A 13,594-nucleotide genomic window follows, 5' to 3' on the forward strand; every position below is an offset into this window, starting at 1 on the left:
CATGCCCTCTCCGCAGACGCTGCCAGGGTTTTGTCCAGCAACTTGCGTTTTTGTTGCTGGACGTCCCAGCACCGGTTGAAATCCCCCGTGTTTTAGTTTTGGACGGAAATAATACGATTTTTGGTTCGATTTGGAAATTACTAAAACGCAACGAGGTGGCGTGTACACTTGGAGGCAAAGAAAGAAAGAGAGGGGGCGACGCATTCAGGCGAAGATTGATCCTTTGAACAAAGTGATCGAGTCCCCGAATGAATGAATGAATGAATGAAATGTAGCTGTCGCTTGTTGTTGGAGCTGCTGCCGCCTGGGCGCACGCGCAGAAGGGCACGCCGCGGGTGCTTTGCATCCGGGAACGTGGAACTGGTGCCCGGGTCACGTGACGCCTATTATTCCGCCATCTTGTCACCGAGGAGAGTAGGAACGCTGCGAGAAAACCTTTCCTGTTCGCGGTCCGTGCAGGTAAGGGAGTGAGCACCAACGGCCCGGACAGCCCGTTGGAGGGCAGTGGGAAGTAGGGGGTTCGCGGACTGCGGTCCCGGATTAGGGACCCGACCTCTCGATCTCTATTCACCACCACACAAGGACAAGCCAGGCCAGGCGGCCCCTGTCCTCACAAGCCGGTCACAGGCCGTGCCGGAGGGGAGAGGACAGCGGCACATGGCGTAGCCCCTGCTGCTGAGCTCGCCCTCTTTCTCGAGGCCAGCCGCATCAAACAGCTTCACTTCCCTGGGGAAGCTGTTTTCTCTTCCCTCCGCCTTCTTCCTCCTCTCTCTTCTCTTCTCTTCTCGCCTCGCCCCCCCCCCCAACAATTCAGAGCTAGTCAATCAGCGGCCTCTTGAAGCAGGCTTTAGGAAGGGTAGGTGTTTGGGGCTGCCAGACTGTTTTGGTAATGCAGCGCTGTCTCTTTCTCTCGCTCTCTACTTATACCCTTCGTAATCAAGAAGGTGCAGCCCCTGCCTGGGTTAAACTTCAGCTGCCGTCTGGATTACAACAACGATCAGGGCTAATCATATTAACTGTTAGGGAAAACTTCCCTAACAGTTCACACCTGCAGCAGTGAAAGTGCGGATTTTAAGAATGACCTTTTCTATCTTTTTAAATTCTGAATGTACTTGAAACGACGGTGACTTGCTGTCGTCTGGGAACACTGATTCACTTATCTATGTTTTTAAAACATCAGACTTTTCGTATGGCTTTAATATCCGTATGGAACATGGAGAAATGGCATTCATGTTTTTGAAGTCTGATTTCTTGATGTCAAATGTATTCTGTTTCACTTATTGAATGCTGAATTCAATGCAATACTCCAGATCTAGTTTGCACTCATGTAGTAATATGATGACTGTTACATTTTTGTGTTAAACGTTTTGATTTGTAATGATGTCACAATTGTTACCAGTCACCAGATTAGTGTCTGCACTGATGTAATAGCAATTCCAAGGTGCTTGTTTAAACCACTTCTGCATGTTGGTTAAAATCGTTTATTACAGGTTCTTGGTTTGGGGTGTGACATTGTCTTTTGGTATGTTATTCTTCCTTCTGACAATAATGTATGATGTTAGTTATGTAGGTGTTTATTGTCTGCATTTTGGATGTTTTGAAGTATCTGATTTATAGCACAATTTCTGTATCCAGGAAAAAAAATCACACATTAAACAGTTTCATTTGCTTTCAGTTGCAAAGTCGTTTGATTTATTTGAGGTGTTACAAGTGCATACTTCTGAGTTTTTGCAGTCATGCTTGTCTCAATATGTAGAGCATTGTAATTTTAACTTTATTGCAGTAAATGTTTTCATCAAATTTATTGGCAGTTCTTTTAAGTTACTTTACTTCAAAAATAATTGGAGAGTAGTTACCTTGAGACTCTACTTTTTTCAAAGTTTGTTTCGTTATTGTTAGACTTTTTTCTAAATTAATCAAATCAATTTCTCTCTGCCACTGCAATATATTGGTTAAAAATGATGCAACATTTTGCATAAAACTTGATAAAGGAGAACTTTTTTAAAACCAGGTTATTTTACTAATGTGTTGCAGTTTCATGTTACTGATCTTTGTTTTCCTGAAGGCAGCCTAAGAAGTCCTTTTATAAACAGTACCTGACTCTTTGCAGAAGTTTTATTTGAAATTCTGAATGGGGTGGTGAGCAGCAAAGTTAATTCATGATGTTACTGGAATAGAATTGTCCAGTTTCAGAGACTAGGTGCTGAATACATTCTCTGATGTGCCCTTTTGTACCTCTAAAACATGTAATGAGCAAATTTGGAATGTCTGTATACATCCTTGTAAAATTTTATTTTTTTTTAAAGAGAAAGAATGACATTTGCACAGTGCTTCATCACCACCTTAGAACATTATGAAGTATGTTGTACCTGATGAATTGCTTTTTGAGCATAGTCATTGTTGCATCAGTGAAATAACTTTGAAGGCATCTTCAATCCTTTGCTGCTTTTAAGTATAGTCGCAGTTTCCCTAACATCACCCAATTGAAGTCCTTCATACTTGGAAAATTTCTACTTCCTGAGTGCTTGCTTAAGTTTAAATATTGGATTTTTTTTATTAGTAGGCAAGTCTTAAGTTTTAAATTATACTGCTCATTATTAAACCTAATTTGAGCAGCAAAATTAAAGTAGTGAAAGATTTGAAATAATTATCATTTCTTAATAGAAATAACATTTGGAGCACTTGTACCTATTTTAAGCTCCAAGTTTAACTAAAATGCTTCATATCTAATTGAAAACCTTGCATATGGCAGAATATGCATTCAGTATGGAGGGATGGCACATTTTAAAACTTTTTACTGCTGCACATTTAGTCACTGTTCTCTCGTTGTGTCGCCATAGTCTTACCAGACCATAGAGGCTGCTCTCTCATGAGAGGGAGAAGCGACTGGTGGTGACTTAACCTGGTGGCCACCAAACCTCAGGCAAGGGAAGAGGTTGAGATGGAGACCCCTTCGTGGCAACCTCAAACCGGTGATGGGAATTGAACCCGTGCTGTTGACATCACACTCAGTAAACCAATGATCCAGCCAATTGAGCTAAACCAATTCAGCAAAGCACCATGCTTTTGCTGCCAACAAGTTCAGAAGAAATCAACCATAATAAAAAGGCTTTTGTTTCCCATTGCTATTTCTGCATCTGTGTGATATGTTGCCACTGGTAATATAAGTGCATGATGTATAAATAAGCTGCCTTAATTGTAACTAATAACTTCATATTTTTCTTGAAAGTCACTTCATTTACTGTTCCTTTTGAGGTCTATCTATATCCATCTGCTTTTTCCTTATTTTGAAAGCAGCTTGTGTTTTTATGGCACTTATCTAATAAAACATCTCAATGTTTACCGGTGTGTTTATAAATCACAATTTAATCTGGAGGTGCATAAAGCAATATTAGGGGCAGATGATGAAAGCTTGGCCAAATAGGTATGTTGTAAGTAGTAAGCAGCTCACTAAGGGCAGGTCCTCTAGTAATTTTTCCACTGCTGTGGTTTTGCATTTTGTTCATTTAGTTCTTGTCGGAGTCTTCCATTTTCAGTATTAAATTATCTGCCATTATTTTGTTTTTACTTGATGTGCATCCTTCTAATTTTCAGTTATCCTGTTCCAAGTTCTCATGCCTCAACCTTGTTGCATTTTTCTTGATGTCCAGTATCTTACCTTTTTCCTCCATTGAGAATGTCTTCACTGCTGTGTCTCCAACTGAGCCACTGCATTCTTATCCAAAACCCATATCTCTCAACGTTCCACTATCTACTTTTGTCAATTTTATATTTCAGCTTTGTGTAACAATTCTTTCCAAATCACAGTTTTGATCAGTTTTTGGTAATTATGCTGCTGAATCCTATACTTAGCAGTTCTTTGTATTTGCAGAATGTTTTTTCCCATTGATATTCCCACTCCGGTTCAATTTCAGTAAATACATAAACCAAATATAGTTGGGACAATAAGTGGGGTAAGGCTTTCTACTGGCATAGTAACAAAGATTGTGATGTTGAGGGTCATTTGAGTACTGTGGTCAGGCCAGAAACCTGATTGGAAGGATTAATCAAGGAATTGTGAGATGACCCTGGAGTTAGTAGATTCTTTTGACAACAAAGGTAAATTGATGAATGGGTGTAGTTTGCCACATTAGGAATGAATTGATGGTGGATTTGAAGTTTTGGCAAGTGGGATGGGGGCGATGTGGGGAATGTAAAACCTGAGGAGAGGGAGCAGTTAACAAAACCAGCTAATCAGGAATCCAAGAAAAGGATTTTGGTCATCCGTTTGCAAATACTTAAAGATACATGGGTGAATCTCATGGATAAGCATTCTGAGAAATCAGAATGGAAGACAAGCTAGAGTAGAAAGAAAGTTAAAGTTAGGGCTCGGATAGGGCAGTGACGATCTTTTGAGGGGTGTTGAGCTCTGAGAAGTGGGAGCGACAACAGACCAGATAATCTCACTTTTCGTGATTAAGAAATGTCCATGAGATTCTTGCACTTGTTGCTGCAGCTGGGTTTCTTGGCTGAATCGTTTACCTGGTCTTCACTTCAGGCAACACTGGCATGCATTGTGTTTACTCTTGGAGAATATAAATTTAAATCTACCCTTGAACTATATGCAGCCTTCTCCGGGTATGGGCTTGAATTAATTATATTACTCATTTTTAAACTATTCATTCTTGGGGTTAGGGTGACCCCCATCAAGCCAGCATTTGATGCCAATCTCTAGTATCCTTTGAGAAGATGGTGGTGAGGTTCTACCTTGAACCACTAGGTATGTCATAGCACTGTTCAGGTGAGTCCAGGAATTTGACCCAGCAGCAATGAAGGAGGGTAATATACCTCCAACTCCAGATCATGTGTGACTTGGGGAGCCTACAAATGATCCCAGTGGTTTGTTCATCTAGTTGGTAGAGGTCACTAGTTTGGAATCTTATTTTTAAAGCAGTAGTTTTAATATGAAGAGAAAATGAGGTCTGCAGATGCTGGAGATCAGAGATGGAAATGTGTTGCTGGAGAAGCGCAGCAGGTCAGGCAGCATCTAGGGAACAGGAGAATCGACGTTTCGGGCATTAGCCCTTCTTCAGTAGTTTTAATATGGCTAGTCCATTTTATGTCAGTGGTAACTTCCAGAATGTTAGTGGTCTGGAATTCTGGTAAATGTCATAAGATAATTAAGTTATTAGACAGATATTTTCTCAACACCTACAAAATAAATGTTACTTGTAACTGATTAGCTCACGCCTGTATGCTGCCTTGGTTTTATTGCATGCGGGAGTGGACTCCTTCAGTATCTGAGGAGTCATAAATAGTATTGAACACTGCAATCATCAGCAAACATCCCCACTTCTGACCAAATGATGGAGAGAAAATTGGTAAAACAGCTGTAGATGGTTGGGTTTTGAGCCGCATCCTGATTGCCACAGTAGGAAATGTCTTGATACAGGTATATGGCTTCCAGAAACCACAATAATCTTCCTTTGTGCTGGGACATAACAAGTGGGGTATTCCCCTCGATTTCCAATAACTTCAGTTTTACTGAATATCTTGATGCCATACCGTTAAATGCTTCCCTGATGATGTGGATAATTGTTCTGACCTAAAAGGTAAAGAGAAAATTCCTGAGTTTCGGACCTTATGCAGTGATTGAACAATTATGATGATAGTGCTCAAGAGGCCAGAATTAGTGGTCAATGTAGGTCAGTACCAGATTTAGTGAATATATGGATGCAGGCAATGAAGCTTTCTGTTTCATGTTTACAGATGCTTGAATGTGACTAGTCAACCAAGTATATTGAAATAACCAACTCATGAATTAGCAAATGTGTGGATTTGGTAGCTGAAGTTCTGAGGTAGAAGTGAAGTTGGACTATGTTATAAGAGGTAGAAATCTGACCACATTTGTGTCAGGCTTATGATGTCAGTCTTGCTGATAGCCTGCTTCAGCCTCAAACATTTTGGCATTGACAAAAACAAATGGCTTAGGTTTACCCAATGCTAATTTTAGGAAATTTCTTCTCCTCCAGTAATAGAGTTGGATAAGCCATCTGATTTAATAACAGTAAAGCATTGGGTGATGCTGATGAAGTGGAGCTGCAAATAATGTTACATGTGAAAATCAAGGTCATATTTTAAAATATGTAATTGAGGGGGAGTGTGGAGGTGTTAACAGGAGGGGCCAAGAATAGATCGGTGGGTTATTAGACAATAGTGTAGGAGTGGGATGAGAAGCCACTGCTGGTGAGACTTTGACTGTATTTAAGTAAGAATGAAACAGTGAACTGAGTTTTCTGAAGAAGGGCCTGTGCCCGAAACGTCGAATCTCCTGTTCCCTGGATGCTGCCTGACCTGCTGTGCTGTTCCAGCAATAAAGTTTGAACTGAGTCTCAACCAGCTGGATAGCAATCACTGGGTATTGAAAAATGTTGTCAAAATAGAATTATAAGCATGGAAACAAACTCTTTGGTCCAACTCATCTGTGCAGACCTGATATCCCAATCTGGCCTAGTTCTATTTGCCAGCATTTGGTCCATCTCCCTCCTAAACCATTCCTATTCATATGCCCATTCAGGTGTCTTTTAAATGTTGTAATTCAACCTGCTTCCATTACTTTGGCAGTTCATTCTGTACACACACCACCTTTTGTATAAAAACATGACTCCTCAGTTCCTGTTTTAAATCTTTCTCCTCTCACCTTAAACCTATGTCCTCACCCTATCCATGACATTCATGATTACAATATCAGAAGTGAGAATCTAGTTTTGATCCATCTGCAGTCTTTGACCGTTGTCTATGCTGTAGTACTCTATTATGTCTCAGCTGCTGGTTAGTTGGATGAGATAACATGCACCTTGTTCTGCCTATCTTATTGTAGTCAGAGCATCGTTTGCATTGCTTCCAATTCTGTTTTAAATTAGATTAGATTAGATTACTTACAGTGTGGAAACAGGCCCTTCGGCCCAACAAGTCCACACCGCCCTGCCGAAGCGAAACCCACCTATACCCCTAAATTTACCCCTTACCTAACACTATGGGCATTTTAGCATGGCCAATTCACCTAACCTGCACATCTTTGGACTGTGGGAGGAAACCGGAGCACCCGGAGGAAACCCACGCAGACACGGGGAGAATGTGCAAACTCCACACAGTCAGTCGCCTGAGGCGGGAATTGAACCCGGGTCTCCTGGCGCTGTGAGGCAGCAGTGCTAACCACTGTGCCACCGTGCTGCCCCAATTCCTTCGCAACTTGCTCCTCACCCCCCCACAGATTTATCTATGATCTCCTAAGGCAAGTAGGGATAGAGCAACAAATGCTGGCTTTGTCTGTGATGCCTAAATGGTGTGAAAGAATAAATAAGCAGCTCAGTGTTACTGAAGTAGCAATGCGAGAAAGTGGGTTTCATCAATGAAATGAGTTATGGGTATTTAGGAAAAATGGGGAGAGATAAGAGTTCAGAGCTGGGTAAGTTGAGACCCAGTGAACTAATGAAAAAAAGTTGTAGAGACATTGAGAATTTGGATTTAATTGCTTGTCATAACAGTCATGAGCTATTACACTTATTGTTGGAGCTAATCATGAAGATGATGGACAAGAAGTTTAAGAACATGAATTTAGTCACCAGCATTCTTTTCATCAGGGTGTTCCTCAAAACCTAACACTTGAACAGACCTTTTGACCATATGTCTTAATGTCTCCTCCTTTGACATGGTGTTATGAACAGACAAGAAATAAAAACTGAGAAACAGCTGAATACATTTTTACATCGTGCAAAAGTGGTGTATGAGTGGAATTTTTGTCTGCGCGCACATAGTTTATGGTAATGGCTTCTCTCTCCTTATCTTTTGACTCCTCTAAAGATGTTATCCACTGTACCCTTACAGCTATGTCGACCTCTTCAAAACAAATGCATCTGACACCAAGCAGTATCTTTCTGCTATCGTTGCATTGCCTGTATACAGCACAAAGTACTAGATTAGGCAGTTTTCTGCAGCTAATCTTTCAAAAGATGGTATCTATTTCCTTTTAGCCTATTCCCCAAGCTGTTCCCCTGGACTATTTGTCACCTCTGCATTCATTTCTAGTTCAAGGTTGACCAGCCCATTCCCCACTCTACCAATGTATCACCTTTGTCTTTCCTGACCTACATTTTTTTGTTGACTTGCTTCAATTTAACATTTAAATTTTTATCTCCATGCTTATTCCTTCATGTTCTTGACTCTCCATTTCTGTTACTCCTCATTAGCCCTACATATCGCAAATGTTTTGCAGTGCAGAAAGAGGCCATTTGGCTTATTTTGTATGCATTGGATATTAAAAATGAATATAGTTTTCTAATGCTAATCTCCTGTTCTTTTTCTATATCTTTATGGAATCAAATTCCCTTATCCCACCAGACGTCTTCACTCTGTCAGGTTTTTCTTATTCTCTCTCCCTAATTTTTGGTCACCATTGCTTCAGTCATCCAGGCCACGTCATATTCAACTTCCTCTGTCAACCATGGCTCAATTGGTGGTGCATTCATCTCTGAATTGGAAGATTCTAGGTTCATGGCTCCAGGACTTTTGCACTAAGATTAAGACTGATATTCCAGTGCAGTACTAAAGGAATGCTGTATAGTTGGAGATCCTGTATTTCAGATGAGAGGTCAAACTACAGCTCATCTGCTTGAGTGATGTAAGAGGTCATGGCACTATTTTGAAGAAGAGCAGGGTGTTAACCCTGACCTTGACCAACATTTACCTCTAAATCATCGCCTCAAGCAGCAGATTATCTGGTCATTGCATTACTGTTTTTGGGATTTTCCTATGTTCTGCATTTCCCAGAGTATAGTAATGTCAGCACTTCACAATTAGTTAACTCGTAACAGAAGAAACTCAATTATCAGAATAACACAGCCGGGGAGTATTTCGTTTGGATAATCGAATGCCGGATAATACAGTTTACCCAAGCATCGGGACCTTGCAGTCTTGTTCGGATAATCCGAAATTCAGATAGTTAATGTTTGGACAATCAAGGTTCCTTTGTATAAGGTGCTTTTCAGACTTGAGTGTGAAAAACACTTTATTAATAAATGCAAGACTTTTTAAAAAAAAAAATCTCCACTGTTCTGCCCCCTTTGCTTTTTAAAAAAACTTCTTGAAAACCTACCCTTCAACTATGGTTTAGTGATGTACTTTAGAATGTACTTATTTATACTTAGAAACATGATTGTGTTTTATGTTGGTTTCCATAGAAATGTTAATTGAAATGTGGTGCAAGTGGCATGATCTTGGGTTTAAACATTATTGTCACTTGTAGCTAGATTTTTCATGCACTTCTGAGCTTTAATCTTTTGAAGTGCACTGTTTCAAATTAATCTGTAAATTAAGTAACCATAGGCAACTTTTTATTTAATATGATACAAGTTATGTCTGATGATAGATGAGTTTATAGCAGTTGGGTATACTGGTAGAGATCACTAGGTAAAAACAATGACTGCAGATGCTGGAAACCAGATTCTGGATTAGAGTGGTGCTAGAAAAGTACAGCAGTTCAGACAGCATCCAAGGAGCAGGAAAATCGACGTTTCGGGCAAAAGCCCTTCATCAGGGATACAGGCAGAGTGCGTGAAGGACCTGTATTCCTGATGAAGGGCTAATCCAGAATCTGGTTTCCAGCATCTGCAGTCATTGTTTTTACCTGGTAGAGATCACTGCTTGTTATTATATAAATGTTATTAATTTGTAATTGCACACAACTCATGATGTACTTTTGCCAGAGCTTCTAGTGTTCAATATAACCTTATACTGGGTTACTTCTCATAAATAAGCAATTATTCAGATTAATGTTATTTCAATAGCAAATTCTTTTTTACCTAAACTGATCCTTCAAATATTAATTCATGAAAATAATTCAACGCTAAGTAAGGGGATAACAGAATAGATTTAAAAAAGTCTAAGAGGCATATTTTAAGGAACGTGTTAAGTGGAGAATGGGAGGTAGAGGTGCAAGGTGTAGGGAGCAAACTCTAGAACTTTGGTTCAGACAGCTGAAGTCACTGTCACTAATAGTATAATGATTAAATTAGCGATGTTCCAGAGACCAGAATCAGATGAACACCAATACTTTCCAATCTTGTAAGTCTGCAAGAGGTCAGACAAGGCCATGGTGGAGAGGTTTGAAAACAATGAGAAGTTGGAGCTCAAAACTTGCTTGACCAGCAGCTGATGTAGGTCAGTGAGCAAGACTTAATGCAAGTTAGAACATGAAGTCATCCAAAACTCTGTTTACGTTTACGGAGATAGATATAGGAGATCAGCCAGGAGTACATTGTAATATTGAATTTTTGAGGTAATAAAGGCAGGAATAAGTGATTTAGCAGACAAATTGATAAGGGGCAAAATCAGGTGATGTGATGGAAATGGAAGCAGATAGTCTTAATAATGGTATGGTATATGGCCTGACGCTCATCTTTGATTCAGATGTAATGCAAAAAATTATGAATTGTCTGGTTTCTGAACTTGATTAAGTATTTTTCTATACATTTCCATCTCAATGAGGGAAGAGGCACTGCCTGATCTGGTCTGGGAAATGTACAGGGTTAAATAGAAGGGGAACCTTTTAGGGAGCAGTTATGGTACTTTGTATTATTTAGATTTTCTGTTGAAAAAGACAAGGAGAAATTGACGAAAGTATTTAACTGCAGGAGAGTTGAGACTTGATTTGTCCTAGGCAATTTGGAATTAACAGCAGGCAAAACTGTAACAGAACAGTGGGCTGTTTGAAGAAATGTTTCAGGTTCAGTTGAAATACTTTACCACAAGGAGGAAAAGGTTGGGAGACCAAAATCCCAGTCTCCATGGTTGATGACGACACTGAGAATAAAACAAAATTGTAAAAGAGGTATACTATACATATCAGATTGATAATACAAGTCAGACCGAGGCTGAATATTGAAAATTCAGTGGGGCAGTGAAAAGGAAATAAAAAAAAAACAATATTAGAAGGAACTGAAGATTCATGGAAAGAAGGTTCTAAAAGTCCTCCATCAGCAAATAAATATGAAAAGGAAAATACGAGTGGGGTTGCTTTGGGATGAAGAAGGGATCTGCATATAGAAGCATCAGACATGTCTGAGGCACTAAAGTGATTGTTTTGTATTACATCGATAGCACCTTCATTGGTAAAGTTTTATATTGATAATTAAAATGTGTATCACCAGGTGTATGTGCATGATAGGCCACCAGCAAAGGGTGGGATGCATCTGACAAGGCCGAGGAAAAGGTGGTGAAAATTGCAGGAGCACCAACCATAATCATTAAGTATTAAGGAATGCCAGAGAACTGGAACATTGCAAATGTTCATACCTTTGTTCAAAAAAGGTAATAAATATGTCAGATGTGGCTGCTTTGCCGATGGTTTGCATTTAGATTACAGAAAATGAATTTTTTAATGTGTTTGCATTTTGGCAAACACATCCTAATATGAATGGAACATCTGCAATCTACATAATCCAGTATAAACAGCGTTCTCGTTCAGAGTGCACTTGTTATAGAGTCATAGAGATGTACAGCATGGAAACAGACACTTCGGTCCAACCTGTCCACGCCGACCAGATATCCCAAACCAATCTAGTCCCACCAGCCAGCACCTGGCCCATATCCCTCCAAACCCTTCCTATTCATATACCCATCCAAATGCCTCTTAAATGTTGCAATTGTACCAGCCTCCACCACTTCCTCTGGCAGCTCATTCCATGCACATACCACCTTCTGCATGAAAAAGTTGCCCCTTAGGTCTCTTTTATATCTTTCCCCTCTCATCCTAAACCTATGCCCTCTAGTTCTGGACTCCCCGACCCCAGGGAAAAGGCAAAGTGTATAAGTCCTGCTAAGATTTGCTTCCCAAAGTGCAGCACCTCGCATTTATCTGAATTAAACTCCATCTGCCACTTCTCAGTCCATTGGCCCATCTGGTCCAGCTCCTGTTACTTGCCTTACTAAGGCAAAAATATCAATTGCTCCTGAAAATGAAGAGTTTTCGTCATTTTTATCCCCTACTGGTTCATGAGGTTACAGGAAAAATAACAGCACCTCAAACATTTAGAGGTTTCTGAAACTTTGAACAAATAATACTCTTCTTCTTGTGACTATGTGAAAGCCACAGTGGATTCTCCCATTGCTTAGATGGGTGAGATTTCAGCAAGAAGACCAATTGCTCACTATTGAGTGGTGTTGGGTTTATATAATAACCAAATCTTGATTTTCACATGCTATTGAAGTTACTGGAGGAGTGGATGAAGTCACTTGCTTTTATAGCCTGATCACTTCTGTTGGAACCTGACTATTCATCTGAAGTATGGGAATTGTTTGGTGACAGAGAGCTCTTGACTTGGATTGGTCATGTGTTTTTACCCCATGTACTGGAATTCAACTTTCAGGCTGCGATTTTCAGAATTATTTTGTATCTGAGTGTGGAGGACCCTGCCGGTTGGGTCCCCATATTCAACTAGCTGAAGTACCACCTTTTGTTGGCCTGAAATACACCACATATATCACATGTCCAGTCCAGTGAATCTTGAGTTCCGATGAGCAGGCTTACATTACCGAGTTTGCAGAACCTTGTAAGACTTTTTGTGTTCAAGGTTTTCTCCTGCCACTGGATTTGCATGTAAATATTAAGCAGAAAAGGTGGCACGTAGCTAGTTGCTTTCGATACTGCAAACCATGGAGAAATGATGTGAACCACTCCCTGGTAGACTTTAACCTCTGGGTCATTTCATCATCTGTCATTGTTCCTTTGAAAAGGATACTTGCAAGATAGCAGAAATGAGGGGATGGATTGTTGATAGTATCAATTGGATCTTGCAAGTTGTGCCCAGGGCCAGGTCGATCCAAAAGTTGACTTTTAGACCTATTGTAAGGCTCGGCAATTCTGAGACTGGGCTAATGCCATCAACATGCAGCTTGGTTGTCTTTGAATCTTGGAGTGTGCAGTTGTCAGCAAAGACTTTTTGTGTAAGTTTTGATCCCAGCTAATGGTAATACTGAACACTTCAGATCTCAGAATGAAACCTGGCTTGCTGGATCATGTATTTAATTTTTGCAGTTGCCTACTATAGTGGTCAATCACTGAAACCTTCATATGAGGCAGCAGATAACACATCACAAATTTAATACAAAAAAGAAAAAAACAAAAATGGTTTATATATCAGTTAGAAATAACAAATATTTAAATGCAGTTTCAACCTGTTTCCCAATGCTATCTTTCAGACTTTTGATCCCAGAGTATTATCACTCTTATAAAAGCAAAATATTTGTGGACGCTGCAAATCAGAAATAAAAACAAAAAATGCGGGACAAACTCAACATGGCTGACAGCATCTGTGGAGAGAGAAACTGAATTAACGCTTTAGGTCCAATGTAATCAGATCTGAAACCTGAATTTTGTATCTCTGTCAGATCTGGTGGAGGGCAGGGGTTGGGTTGATTGCGTCTATCGTGGGAAAGGGAAATCAGTGGTTGGATCAGGTCTGATGGTGGTGGTGGTGTTTGGGGTTTAGCAGCAAGATAGGGGGCTTTTGGGACAGGTCAGATTGAGAAAAGAACTGAGGCGATTTTTGCCCAGTTT

At 40.1% G+C, this 13,594-nt stretch overlaps 1 protein-coding gene across 2 annotated transcripts in view; it reads left to right on the plus strand.

Annotated features, from left to right (window-relative positions):
- Positions 1-381: 381 nt before the first annotated feature.
- gigyf2 (GRB10 interacting GYF protein 2) overlaps positions 382-13,594 on the plus strand; it is a 254,103-nt gene continuing 240,890 nt past the window's right edge. Inside the window, exon 1 of one of the 2 annotated variants that reach the window (XM_087993722.1) lies at positions 382-459. The gene's annotated coding sequence lies outside the window, so the exon portion shown is untranslated. The remainder of the gene's footprint in view (positions 460-13,594) is intronic. The other variant, XM_087993723.1, reaches the window with a different exon arrangement.

Source organism: Chiloscyllium plagiosum, unplaced genomic scaffold (assembly GCF_037043375.1).
Source record: "Chiloscyllium plagiosum isolate Xiang-an unplaced genomic scaffold, Cpla_swu_hap1 HiC_scaffold_13, whole genome shotgun sequence".
Lineage (NCBI taxonomy): Eukaryota > Metazoa > Chordata > Chondrichthyes > Orectolobiformes > Hemiscylliidae > Chiloscyllium > Chiloscyllium plagiosum.